At 42.7% G+C, this 15176-nt stretch overlaps 1 protein-coding gene across 3 annotated transcripts in view; it reads right to left on the bottom strand.

Annotated features, from left to right (window-relative positions):
• The window catches only part of SHANK3 (SH3 and multiple ankyrin repeat domains 3), a 464876-nt gene that overhangs the window by 282701 nt on the left and 166999 nt on the right, over positions 1-15176 (bottom strand). The gene's annotated exons all lie outside the window — the stretch shown is intronic.

Below are 15176 nucleotides of genomic sequence, written 5' to 3'. Positions count from 1 at the left end.
TGTATGTTAGCAAAGGTCACTAATTGCAGTCTGACAGATGTACATTCTTCCAGACTATTTATGATATGTCTGTATTAAAACTCTCTGGCATTCCAGACCTATAAAGTACTGTTTACAAAAGCCATTTATGATGGGGGTCATTAACAGGCTGTGCAGTTCCTAAAATATTTTAATGGGATTTATTATAGCTTGTTGTCAGTGTCCAGATCCGAACCTGGGATCTCTGCGGTGTCTAGCTGTAGCTTTTCTTGCCATGCCATCTGAGATGCAAGACACCCTCCTAATGATCCCTTGGACAATCTTGCCTTGTATCATGTTTCTGGTGAACCTTGAACTCATTGCTCCTCCCATGAAAAACCTGATTTAAGCCATGTCTCTACACATCCTATCTGCCAGATTATTGTGCTCCCTTCAGCTGATATCTTGCTCCTTACATACCTGCTGCCATCTATATCTTCACTACCACTCATTATAACCCCTTGGCTTGTTCACCGACTACGCTTCTGTCTGACCCTATCCAACTACTACTTTTTACTAAGCTTTTGGCTTGTTCATCAACTACACTTCCTTATCTGCTTCATCTGTTAACTGACCCCCACTTTCTCCTTCCCTGCTTGGCAATGCAGATGACTGCTCTTTGGCATTACCATCAAGAGCTGTGGTGAAGACCAACTAGTGCTTAGTTCCTGCGCCTCAAGTGAGCCTACGTCATCTTCTAGGGCAGCGGTTCTCAAACTGGGGGTCGCGACCCCTTTGGGGGTCGAACGACCATTTCACAGGGGTTGCCTAAGACCATTGGAAAACACATATTTCCGATGGCCTTAGGAACTGAGACACCGCTCCTGTCTCAGGCGATCTGTGGGCGGGATGATATGCTGCCCCTGTAACCTGGCCACACCTCCGGGATCACTCAACAGCTCCGCCTCCTCGCCGCTGATTGGCCACCGGAACTGTAGCTCAGGAGAGGCACACAGGCGGCCAATCACCGGCGAGGAGGTGGAGCTTGGAGAGGAGGAGCCGAGCGGCAGCGTGCGGAGATCGAAGAAGATCGAGGGAGCTGCAGGAGCGAGTGAAGAGAGAGGCCAGAGAAGGAAGACAGCTGACAGGTAAGTGCAAATTTTGCTGCTGCAGCCAGGTATGCAGGCTGTAGATGGGAGAGGGAGACAGCGAGCCCAGGCTGGAGCAGGAGTCAGCAAGGTAAGTATCATTGGTGTCAGTGGAAGGGATAGTGCCCCATCATTTGTCTCACTAATACCAACGATGGGGCACTATTCCTCCCCCCACTGACACCAACGATGGGGCACTATTCCTCCCCCCACTGGCACCAACGATGGGGCACTATTCCCCCCACTGACACCAACGATGGGGCACTATTCCTCCCACTGACACCAACGATGGGGCACTATTCCTCCCACTGATACCAATGATGGGGCACTATTCCTCCCACTGACACCAATGATGGGGCACTATTCCTCCCACTGACACCAATGATGAGGCACTATTCCTCCCAATGACACCCACAATGGGGCACTATTCCTCCCACTGACACCCACAATGGGGCACTATTCCTCCCACTGACACCCACAATGGGGCACTATTCCTCCCACTGACACCAATGATGGGGCACTATTCCTCCCACTGACACCAATGATGGGGCACTATTCCTGCCACTGACACCAATGATGGGGCACTATTCCTCCCACTGATACCAATGATGGGGCACTATTCCTCCCACTGACACCAATGATGGGGCACTATTCCTCCCACTGACACCAATGATGAGGCACTATTCCTCCCAATGACACCCACAATGGGGCACTATTCCTCCCACTGACACCCACAATGGGGCACTATTCCTCCCACTGACACCAATGATGGGGCACTATTCCTCCCACTGACACCAATGATGGGGCACTATTCCTCCCACTGACACCAATGATGGGGCACTTTTCCTCCCACTGATACTAATGATGGGGCACTATTCCTCCCACTGACACCAATGATGGGGCACTATTCCTCCCACTGACACCAATGATGAGGCACTATTCCTCCCAATGACACCCACAATGGGGCACTATTCCTCCCACTGACACCCACAATGGGGCACTATTCCTCCCACTGACACCCACAATGGGGCACTATTCCTCCCACTGACACCAACGATGGGGCACTATTCCTCCCACTGACACCAATGATGAGGCACTATTCCTCCCAATGACACCCACGATGGGGCACTATTCCTCCCACTGACACCCACAATGGGGCACTATTCCTCCCACTGACACCCACGATGGGGCACTATTCCTCCCACTGACACCCACGATGGGGCACTATTCCTCCCACTGACACCCACAATACGATGGGGCACTATTCCTCCCACTGACACCCACGATGGGGCACTATTCCTCCCACTGACACCCACGATGGGGCACTATTCCTCCCACTGACACCCACGATGGGGCACTATTCCTCCCACTGACACCCACGATGGGGCACTATTCCTCCCACTGACACCCACGATGGGGCACTATTCCTCCCACTGACTCCAATGATGGGGCACTATTCCTCCCACTGACGCCAATGATGGGGCACTATTCCTCCCACTGACGCCAATGATTGTACACTATTCCTCCCACTGATGCCAATGATGGGGCACTATTCCTCCCACTGACACCAATGATGGGGCACTATTCCTCCCACTGGCACCAATGATGGGGCACTATTCCTCCCACTGATACCAATGATGGGGCACTATTCCTCCCACTGGCACCAATGATGGAGCACTATTCCTCCCACTGACACCAATGATGGGGCACTATTCCTCCCACTGACACCAATGATGGGGCACTATTCCTTCCACTGACACCAATGATGGGGCACTATTCCTCCCACTGATACCAATGATGGGGCACTATTCCTCCCACTGATACCAATGATGGGACACTATTCCTCCCACTAATGCCAATGATGGGGCACTATTCCTCCCACTGATACCAATGATGGGGCACTATTCATCCCACTGATACCAACGATGGGACACTATTCATCCCACTGACATCAGTGATGGGGCGCTAGTCCTCCCACTGCAAAATTACAGTTATGAAGTAGCAACGAAAATAATTTTATGGTTGGGGGTCACCACAACATGAGGAACTGTATTAAGGGGTCGCGGCATTAGAAAGGTTGAGAACCACTGTTCTAGGGGATCTGCTTGTATATTTCCAGCTGATTACTCGTGAACCTCTCTAATGCTGCAGCTACTGGCTCCCCAAGACTGATCCCAGACCGTGACCGTCTCAAGCTGAACTGTGTTCAAGTGTCAGGGGTGTTCAATATGGTCTGTGGCTTTAAAAGATGTTGTCCCTTTCTGCAGTATAGAGAATGGATTTAAATCTAAACATTTTGTCACAGGCTTGGCAATTTTGTTGAAAGTCTGGGGTTTGAGTTTAACTTTAAATTAAGCAGTTATTCATCTCTGTATCTATAGGCATGTTTGAAGAAATAGATTTTCAACATCCACAAAAAAGGCTTAGTTTTTTTTCCCTATGAGAACCAAATCTTGGCAGTCCTCTACTGCAAACTACCAGCAGGTGTTTCAAAGCTGTTAAAACTGGGTGAAATGGAGCTCTAGAGTCTTTGTTGTGATACTTCCAAATCTTACAGAAGAAACAACTTCACATTAAGCAGCTAGAGAGGTGTTTTAAAGCTCTTGTACTGCTTGTTAAAAATATGTCGTCTTATTTAGATAGCCTGGGCATAGATGTACTTTAAAGCTGAACTCCAGGCAAATATGACAGGTACAAATATTGCAGTTCTACATTTATGAATACATTATAAATTGCATTTTTTAAATGCAAGCAGTGTGGTTATCGACATCTGACCTGGAATCAGACTCTTGCAATCTCTCTGCAGTAAAAATAGGAGAGGAAGAAGCAGCACAAGAAGCAAGTCAGATGTTTTGCAGGGCTTATGTGCTAAAAGGAACATGCTGATAGGAGGTAACAGGATGATAGGAGTAACAGAGATATGAGCTTATCAGTGTACTGCTTCTCTTTTCACTGTCCAGTTGCAAGCTGGCAAAGGGACAAGACCTGTAAGGTTCCTTTCACACGGACAATCCAATCAATTCCGCCTGTCAGTTTTTGCAGGCGGACCTGACCGGATGGTCCATGTATTTCTATGGACAGACAGCTGGTCCATTTATACCCAACCACCCACAAAGCAGAGCAGACTGTGCCCGTGTCCACTCTGCATAAACTGAGTGGACACAGACTTGTCATCTACCTACTCTGCTCAGCGGGGGATCAGCAGAGTCCGCCCTGCGCCCCTTTCACAAAGGTGTGATCTGTTCAGTCATGTTTTTTCAAACATAAAACGGCTTCAGTTTACATCAGTTTTCGGTTCAGTTTGCGTCAGTTTACTTCAGTTCAGTTCAAATCAGTTTATATCAGTTCAGTTTACATCTGTCTACATCCATTTTTGAATATGGAGAGCCAGAGGTGACAACTGTAAAAAGAAGCATTTCTTGCCTAAAAAAGAACATAAACAGAAAGGATGTAAATGAACAGAATCTGTTTACATTATTTCCATTCTGTTTCAATGGACCTGGAGGGCTTTACAATATCAGGGAGACAGTACAATTACAATACATTTCAGTACAGAAGGAATAAGAGAACCCTGCTCGTGGAGCTTACAATCTAAAGGAAGGGGGAGGTGATACAAAAGGTGATAGTTGCTGGGGATGATCTGGTGGAGGTGAATCAAGTACAGTCCTTAGGTGGAGGTGGGATAGGCTTCCCTGAATAGGTGAGTTTTCAAAAATCGCCTAAAGGCAGACAGGGTGGGGGCTGACCAGACATACAGTGGTAGGGAGTTCCAGAGAATGGGAGAGGCTCTGGAGAAGTCCTGGAGGCGAGCGTGGGAGGAGGTGATGAGGGAGCTAGAGAGGAAGATATTTTGGTAGGAGCAGAGTGGGTGATTTGGGCGGTATCTGCGTATGAGGTTGGCGATGTAGCTAGGTGCAGTGTTGTGGATGGCTTTGTAAGCTGTGATTAGTATTCTGAATTTTATATGTTGGGTTAGTGGAAGCCTGTGAAGGGATTGGCAGAGAAGGGCAGCAGTCTCTGATCGGTTGGTAAGGTGTATGAGTCTAGCAGCAGCATTCATAATAGACTGAAGGAGGATAGCCTGTGTAACTGTAGACCAGTGAGGAGGGAGTTGCAGTAATCAAGGCGGGATAAAACCAAGGCGTGGATGAGTTGTTTTGTGGTGTCGTTGGTCAGAAAGGGGCGGATTTTGGAAATGTTCCGGAGATTGAGGCGGCAGGATTTAGCCAGTGATTGGATGTGGGGCCCAAAGGAGAGGTCAGAGTCTAGGATTACACCTAGCACCCTGGCATGAGGGGAAGGACCAATGGTTTTGCTGTTGATCTTAATGGTAAAGTCGTGAGTGGGGGATCAGGGTGGAGGAAATATTACAAGCTCAGTTTCTGAAAGATTGAGTTTAAGGTAGTAGTGTGATATCCATGCTGATATGTCGCTTAGTAGACTTGTGATACGTGAGGTGGTTGAGGGGGTGAGCTGGAGAGTGGAGAGTTAGATCTGGGTGTCATCAGCATAGAGGTGGTATTGGAAGCCATGGGAGGTTATAAGTTGGAGAGGTCCAAGGAAAGTGCACTGAGAAAGGTAAGAGGAGAACCAGGAGAGGGCGGAGTCACGGACTGATGGAGTGGAGTTTACTGAGGGGGAGCGGGTGGTCGACTGTGTCAAAGGCAGCAGAAAGGTCAAGAAGTAGAGCAGGTAGAGGAGTTTACATCCGTTTGTGCAAGGAAATTAATTGCTGTTTGTTTTTCATCTGTCATCCTAAGGCCCCTTTCACATGGTGCAGAATCTGCTTTGCTCAGCAGGGGATCTGTCCACTGATCCCTTGCTTAGCAGAGAAGAGTGGTCAGATGACAGGTCCATGTTTATGCAGAGCGAGCACAGACACAGCCCACTCCCACTCTGCTCTGTGGGTGGTCGGGTGTAAAAGGACTGGCTGTCCAGTTAAACTGAACTGCTCTCCAATCTTATCCACCTACATGGAGGGGAACAGATTCCCTTTGGTTTTTTTAGTGGATCAGACCGTATTGGAGGTAGGCAGGTGTAAATGGACACAAGTCCATAGGAATACATGGACCATCCAATAAGGCCTGCCTGAAAAACTAACAGGAGGACCTGACTGGATCACCTGTGTTAAAGGGGACTTAGGCTGGCCATACATTATACAATTTTCTAGAGAATTTTGCTTTAGATTTACCAAAAACCATATAATATGAGGTCAAACCTAAACAACCCTTTCAATTGTATCCAATTAGGCAGCCCCTTGCACTACATAGCTGAAGGTAAATCTAAAGGCAATTGGGCAGAAATTGGACAGAAAATTGTATAGTGTATGGCCGGTCTTAGTGTTACTAATGTGCAGCACACTTTTCACATATTTATTTGTAAAAAAACTTTAAAAACCATTTATCATTTTCCTTTCACTTCACAATTATGTGCCACTTTGTGTTGGTCTAGCACATAAAATCCCAATAAAATACGTTTGTAACATGACAAAATGTGGAAAATTTCAAGGGGTATGAATACTTTTCAAGGCACTTTAGTTTAACTGTATATTTACCTGTTTGTCTTGAATTTAACTTTACATAACACCCTTACCACAGTCTTATTGTCTCATGCTATATAACACACAAACAATCCTGAAAACCCCTCTATTTGACAGAATGCACTTTGATGATTTTAGTGTTGGTTAAATGGAAGAGAGGGAGACAAATGTTTAAAGCAAAGCTAGACCACAATGATAGGGACCTAGTAATGATTTGCCACATTTGCTACAATTGTTGCTAACCCAGTGCCCTAATGCCCTAATGCAGTGTTTAAATGCAATGATGTTTGTCTGACCCTTCCATTCAGGAAGGAGCCTGTTTAAAGCTAAGTTCACCTATTAAAAACATATTTGTTGCAGGTAAAAAAATGTGCATTTATTATTTTTTTTTCTTCCTAGGAGCCTGCAGACCATTGTACCTGCGATCAGTGGATTGTGGGTGCAATGTCAAGCTCCTGCACACACTACTTACACCTCTTTGCCTGTACCTTTGTATAGGCAGACAGTTCCTGACCTGTAGGCAGTGTGAATGAACTATGCGCATGCTTATCAGCGCACCCGCATCTTCAAATCTGTCTACAGCAGTGGTGGACAATACTTGTAGCTTTTTTATTCAAAGATCCCTGTGAATGAATGACGCAGCTGTGCAGAGTGCTGATTTAAAATTGTGATAGTGGGTGTGGGGAGAAGAACCCCCACAGGCTGTCACTGGGGGATGTTGCCTAGAAATAACATTCTAAATATGAGTGTAACATGTAACATGTTACTAAAGGTGAACTTATCCTTTAGGCTCCATGTACATGGGACATTTCTGAACATTGGAAACGGACTGCTGGAAAATGTAGGTTAAAACCCATCTGTTTATCCACATTTGCATAACACGTTTATGCGCGTTTTTGAGCGTTTGCATTTAGAAGAGTTTTTTAAAGATAACCTCAGGAGACCTTCCAAAATGCCCAGTGTGCACTGAAAAATAGTAAAAAAATAATTATTTCAGACATTTTGAGAGAAATAGAGAGAGCAGAAGCAGAGAGAGTAGTATTTGTTGAGATTAGCTGTCTTTTTTTTTTTTTTGTGGTGTTTGGATGTGTTCCAGCTCATTTCTGTGCAGAAATTATTGCAGCAGTGTCTAACATATTTTCTTTCATGCGAAACCTCAAAGTATGGTGTACCAGGTCCATTTGAGTACCGGGAAAATGCTTTGCATGCATTTTTCATGATGAAAAAAGCCTCTGGACAGCATCTGGAAATGGAAGAGTTAAAAAACAAATTCAAACGCTTATAAACGCGGTTAGCTGCGTTTACACATGTTTACAAGTGTTTGGCGTTTAAAACGCTGATAAAATCTACTCCTGAATGCAAGTTTTCTGCATTCAAAAAAAGACTGTAAACTCAACTGCCTGTAAACAACTGTAAACGACGATGTGTACATGGACACATAGGAAAACAATAGGGAGAGTTCAAGGGCTGCTGAAAAAAATGCTGAACTGCTCCTAAACGTGAGTTTATCAGCTGCATAGCCCTTAAAGTGTAGGTCTTTTAGTTTAGGCTAGAGTAGCCAGGGCCCAAAATCCCTGTCTGTTTCTTTCATGCTGTCTGTGTCCTAATCAGGACATTTCCCATCTTGTCCTGAAGATGCAACAGGAAGTAAGAGTAAATCTATCCTAACTAAAGGAACATTCCCCCCTTAGGCAACTGTCATTGAAAGAAATGTACCCACTGAAAGATATTACTTCTCCAACTATCCTGGTGACAAGTGTAACATTTTAAATTTTCCAGCAAAAACACACCAAACAATAAGAAAGATAGCTTAACCCCCCCCCCCCCCCAAAAAAAAAGGTTTGGCAAAACATAAACTTTCACTTGGGCTCCAGGTCAAAGATGGTACTGTACTACCTGGGAATGGGATTTTGTTTTTTTACTATACTGTATATATAGCAAGCATCTCTGCTTTCAGACAGTGCATCCTCATATGTATATAGTCTAGAATAATTTTTTTAACACCCAGCTTGAAAGAGGGATACAAAAATTATGGAATTAATGTAAAGTAAATTTCTATTCGGTACCAGGGCAACAGGTTTCAGGAAGGGCGCAGATGTTCTAAATTTTACTAGCATTGCAAGCACTGATCATAGTTATATTATGCATCCCCTGATATAAAAGAATACAAATAAAGCGAAGCATGGATCTGAATACAATTTTGAACTCCAATTCTCAATTTACAGAAAGAACCCCTGTCCAAGCGTAATAAAAATCCTCATGACCAGACCGAATTTAGAAGTTTTGGTATGCAGAGATTTAATCAACAATTTATTTCTAATACAGTTAGTCCCTGTGTTATGGACATTCGAATTATGAGCAGTTCCTACTTATGAACGGAGGCAGTCACTGATGGCCGCTTGCACTCCAATCTGGTCCCAGATATCGCTGAGCAGCCATCTTGCCAGCTACTGTACAGTACTGTGCACTGCATGGTCAGAAGCACCGGACACATCCCACACTACTGAATGGCCACAAGCACCCGGAACATCCAACATCACTGCACGCCCAGAAGCGCTTAGAACCCGTGCAGCTGGTGAGATTTATTACAGTACTGTACTCAGTGCTCACTACTATTGTAAGTATGCCCTGTCTTTGTACCTGTAACTTCGATAGCAGGACTGTGTTACTGTACAGTATATCCACCTGTGCATGAGCTCATATCAGCCGTCATGTGGAGCTCCAATTCAATCATGTGTGTGTTTTTATACAATCTGTTTTTGAACTGTTTATAGTTGGACAATAGAGCTTTTTTTAATTTATACTGCTTGATTCTGAATGCAACTATCCTTCTGGGTCTCTTTTAGCCCTGTTTTTAGTACTGGATCCCACGCTGCTGGCTGGCTCTAAGGGACGGGGACAACTGCCACTGCTGCTGCGGGCTGAGGACGCACAACAAGTAGGCATATCCAACTGACGATCTTGCCATGTCAGTGAGTGTTTTTATACAGTACTTTTCTTATTAAAATAAATTGGTAATAAATTGACTGACTGCTACACTTTCTCTCTTTTCTTTCTTCTTCTTGTCCACTTCGAGAGTGCACTCCACTCCACGTTTTTTGTCTTCACCCTGCAATTATGATTCCAAAAAACAAGTCTACTGGTGATGCAGCAAAGAACAGAAAAACCATCACCATGGAAAATAAAGTAGAAATAATAAAGAGATCGGAGAAAGGTGAAATTCCATCATCCACTGGCAGAGCATTTGACAATCACAACAATTTTAAAACATAAAGGTAGAATAATGGAGCATGTGAAAGGCCATACTCCAATAAATGCTACAATTATTACCAAGCAATGCAGTGTTTTTTAATTATCAAGATGGAAAGGCTGTTGACAATTTGGATAAAAGACCAAAATCAGCGTAATATGCCAGTCTTTTTTTAATTGCAGAAAAGATTTAAAAGCTTCTCGTTTAGCAAGCAAAGGCAATTGCAACAAACAATTTGTTGTAAGTTAGGGTTGGTTCAATTGCTTTAAAGAAAGAGCTAATTTGCATAACATTAAAGTTCAAGGTGAAGCAGCAAGCGCCGATGTTAATGCTGCAAATGATTTTCCCAAGATATTGGAATATATTATTGACGATGGAGGTTATTTGCCAGAACAAATTTTCAATGTAGATGAAACTGGCTTGTTTTGAATAAAAATACCTGAGAGGACCTACATTTCAAAAAAGGAAAAAAGTACACCAGGACATACACTATATTGACAAAAGTATTGGGACACCCCTCCAAATCACTGGATTCATGTGTTGCAATCACCTCCATGGCCACAGATGTATAAATCAAGCACCTAGGCATAAAAACTGATTCTACAAACATTTGTGAAAGAATGGGTCGTTCTCAAGAGCTCAGTGAATTCAAGCGTAGTAATGTGATAGGTTGCCACCTGTGCAATAAGTCCATCTGTGAAATTTCCTCGCTACTAAATATTCTATGGTCAACTGTTAGTGCTATTATAACAAAGTGGAAGCAACTGGGAACAACAGGAACTCAGCCACAAAGTGGTAGGCCACGTAAAATGACAGAGCGGGGTCTGAAGCGCACAGTGCGCAGAAGTCGCCAACTGTCCACAGAGTCAATAGCCTCCAAACTTTGTGTGTCAATGCCCATCAGTGCTACCTACTACTGCCTCCTCATCAGTGCCCATTAGTGCCACCTATCAGTGTCTATCAGTGCAGCCTATCAGTGCCCATCACTGCAGCCTCATTAGCACAATCAGTGAAGGAGAAAATTCACTTAATTCCAAAATTTTATAACAAAAACTAAGAAAAAACTTTTTTTCAAAATTTTCAGTGGTTTTTGGTTTGTTTAGGAAAAAAATAAAAAACCCAGAGGTGATTAAGTACCACCAAAATAAAGCTCTGTCACAAAAAATTGATAAAAATTTCATATGGGTACAGTGTTGCATGACTGCGCAATTGTCATTCAAAGTGTGATAGCGCTGAAAGCTGGAAATTGGCCTGGGCAGGAAGGGGGTAAAAGTGCCCTGTAGGCAAGTGGTTAAATATTCAAAGCAAACTAATCCCTTTATCCACATCCCCATGCTTTATTTTGCTGAGAAATCACTTTGGAAAAACACCCCCTAGCTTTTCTGGTCATGGCCATCTTGAGTAAGGGCAGATGATTCATATAGCATTTACTTCCTGATATCCCTCTGCTCTTAGCTCAGCCATGCATGCAGGAGGGTGTGCTTAGCTGAGAAAGACCCTCTTCTCCTGATGACTCCTGGGATGTATGACATCATTTGCCTAGGCATGGAAACCAGGAAGTAATTTAAGAAATGTAAAAAAAATGTTTAAAACAAGTAAATATGATATACTTTCCTATCTATTTACTAACCCTAGCAGCATAAGGATTAAAAACAGTCAAAGTTGATTTTGAGAGTGAAGTTCCACTTTAAGGTAGCCATACATCTAGGAATTTCATCCAGTTCCTAATGAATTGGCTAAAAATTACTTGATTACCAATGGCAATCTCCAGCCTGACATCCTTTGAAAAAATAACGTTGGGTGGAAAATAGTCCAATCAGATGCAGCTGCTGTTCAGGTAATCTGACAGTTGCTGTTGCCAGCTGTCTGAATTCAATAGTGTAACAGCTTAGTAGGAAGATTCATCTATCCACACTGTATAGAGAGGATGGGGGAATCTGACTTTTTTGTTGAGCTTTAGTGTATGGCCAGCATTATACACAGATTTGAGTAAGTCCTAGAACATCAAACATATTTTGGGGTCACATGCTAAAGGAAATCACATTACATCATAGCCTGTTCCCAGTATCCCATTACAAAGTGGCAGCATTCTTAAGCATTTGACAGTGGCAGAAGTAGATACGAATTGTGATTCCTATAATCTTCAAGGCATTATTTTTAATGCTGTGACTACACAGGATGCCTTTCTATTGAATTCCACAAAATGGCTGCCCTGGTGCCCAGATGAAGTATCTATTTTTCTTACTAAAGAACTGCACTAATAAAAAAAAAAGCAGCATAGTCTTCCAAAATGATAAAACACTGCAGCAATTAAACACATAGTTACATAGTTAGTCTGGCTGAAAAAAGCCCAAAGTCCATCCAGTTCTACCAAAAAAAAAAAAAGTTATAATCCTATACCCACAGTTGATCCAGAGGAAGGCAAAACAACCCAGCAAAGCATGATCCAATTTGCTCCTGCAGGGAAAAAAATTCCTTCCTGATCCCCCGAGAGGCAATCGGATATTCCCTGGATCAACTTTACCTATAAATGTTAGTATCCAGTTATATTCTGTGTATCTAGGAATTAATCCAGCCCTTTTTTAAAACAATCTACTGAGCTGGCCAGAGCCAACGCTTGAGGGAGTCTATTCCACATTTTCAGAGCTCTTACTGTGAAGAAACCTTTCTGTATTTGGAGATTAAATTTATTTTCCTCCAGACGTAAAGAGTGCCCCCTTGTCCTCTGTGATGACCTCAGGGTGAATAGCTCTACACCGAGTTCACTATATGAACCACTGATGTATTTATACATGTTGATCATATCCCCCCTTAACCTCCTCTTCTCAAGAGAGAATAAATTCAGTTCCTCTAATCTTTCTTCATATCTGAGCTCCTCCATGCCTCTCATCAGTTTGGTTGCTCTTCTCTGTACTTTCTCTAGTTCCCCAATGTTTGTTTTGTGAATTGGTGCCCAAAACTGAATATGTAACTAATGGTTCTATCTACCTTATATGCAATGGAAAAGGAGATAATATGCAGTCAAAAAACTTACACACTGGGGTTAATTTACTAAAGGCAATTAGTCTGTTTAACCATTTGACGCCTGGCCAATAGCCGTATGGCGTCCGGAAATATGCACTAGCTTTCCGAGAGACCGCCATTTGGCGTACTCCCACACATGCGCAGTTCGCGCGCTTGGAGAGCCGCGCAGCGGCGCGATCTGTCACCGGCCGTGTACCTCGGACACGGCCGATGACAGATCTGAGTATCGGCCCTGTTGCCAGTACCATGTGACCTGCTGTGACCAATCACAGCAGGTCACATGACAGTTGTATACAATGGATGGCTTCATTCATGCCGTCCATTGTATACTAGTGTCTAGCTGTGAATGGTCACAGCTAATCACATGCATATGTCATGTGATTAGCTGTGGCCAAATCACAGCTAAGCACAAAAGAAGAAAAAAAACCCTGAATGAATCGATGTCATTCAGGTAAATGCTTGCTTATAGCAAAGTAATTCTTTGCTATAAGCAAATTGTGTAAAAAAAAATAAATAAATACTGATCACTTCCCCAAAGTAGTACAATGTTACTATGGTAACATTGTACTACTTTGGTCATAGTGAAATATAAAAATAAAATCTTAAAAAAAAGAAAAAAAAATGTAATAAAAAATGTAAAATAATGAAGAAAAAAAAAATATTTTTTTTTTTTCACACTGTCACCAGTCAGTGTCCCTGATTACCGCCATTCCAGTTATATGATGACGCTATACTGCACTGGTGACAGTATGTAAAAAACAAAATAGTGAAAATAATTTTTTTTATGTTTTCATTTTCCGCAAAATTATGACAAAAAAAATACAACTTCCAAAAACTCGCCATGCCTCTTATGAAGTACGTCGGACTGTCTACTTTGCAAAAAGGGGTCATTTGGGGGATATCTGTACTGTTCTGACATTCTTGGACCTCAAGAAATTAGATTGGCTGTCAGTACTTCAGGATTGATCAATATTCAGATATATCCCATAGTTTGTGAACTCTATAACTTTCCTACAAACTAAAAAATACATCCTAATTTGGGTTACTTTCACCAAAGACATGTAGCAGAATACATCTCTGCCTAAATTTATGAAGAACAATTATTTATTTGCAAACTTTTATAACCGAAACAAAGAAAAACGTGTTTTTTTTCCAAAATTTTCAGTCTTTTTTTGTTAATTTAGCAAAAAATAAAAACCCCAGCGGTGATTAAATACATCAAAAGAAAGCTCTAGTTGTGTGAAGAAAATGATAAAATTTTAGTTTGGGTACAATGTTGTATGACCGCGCAATTGTCATTCAAAGTGTAAGAGCGCTGAAACCTGAAAACTGGCCTGGGCAGGAAGGTGTAAAATTGCCCGGTATTGAATTGGTTAATTTGCAAGAGCATTTTTACGTAGCTTAGAGAATGGGATGAAGCTGACTTCCATCATCCAATCATGAGCAAGCAAAAAAATACTGTTGCTTTTTTTTACACTTTCCTTGCATGCAGTTGGGTATTCTTTGCAAAGTGACTTTTCAGCACATTCACTAAGCTAAAGGAAAATTCCCCTGCAAAGTGAACAGTCTACGCGCCTTAGTAAATCAACTCCACCATGCACTTTTGGCCACCCCTTCCACTATATCATGCTGACTGAAAGCAGAGCTAACACATAGGTGTTTATTTACTAAAGCTGGAGAGTCCAAAATCAGACTCCCTTCTGCATAGAAACCAATCAGCTTCTAACCTCAGCCTGTTCAATGAAGCTTGGCAATGAAACCTGGAAGCTGATTGGTTTCTATGCAGAAGGGAGTCTGATTTTGGACTCTCCAGCTTTAGTAAATAAACCCCATAGGGTCCATTTATAAAGTAGCAGCATGGCCATACTAATGTTTAAAAAAATACAGCACATTTTAAAAGCTCTCACTACCCCCTCCCCTTTCCGTCCCTTTTACCCCCCCTCTTCTTCTTTTTTTTGTTCTCTTTCCCTTTCTTTCTTTTCTATGTTTACACTTCACTACTCATCCGTCCCGTAGGCCCTTACATATTGCATTGGGTTTCATAGCAGGCTATTGATGAATAAACTTTCTAGTCTCTCGAAGTCTGTTGGAATATACATTAGACCTAAGACCGGTTTATGTCGTACCTATGTTAAATATTCTAGACCTAGACTTCTGTTCTTGTCCTAACGGTACCTTTTCTGAATTTGTACGTGGATGGTTAGGTCTCTGTATCTTGCGTATTTCTATGTTTTTTGTGTATTATCATTGTGAAAAC

This window comes from Staurois parvus, unplaced genomic scaffold, assembly GCF_062004578.1.
Source record: "Staurois parvus isolate SC_StPar_1 unplaced genomic scaffold, SC_StPar_1.0 ptg000832l, whole genome shotgun sequence".
In the NCBI taxonomy this organism is placed as follows: domain Eukaryota; kingdom Metazoa; phylum Chordata; class Amphibia; order Anura; family Ranidae; genus Staurois; species Staurois parvus.
The sequence above is the reverse complement of the archived record's forward strand: the minus strand, read 5'-3'. Positions and strand labels throughout refer to the sequence as shown.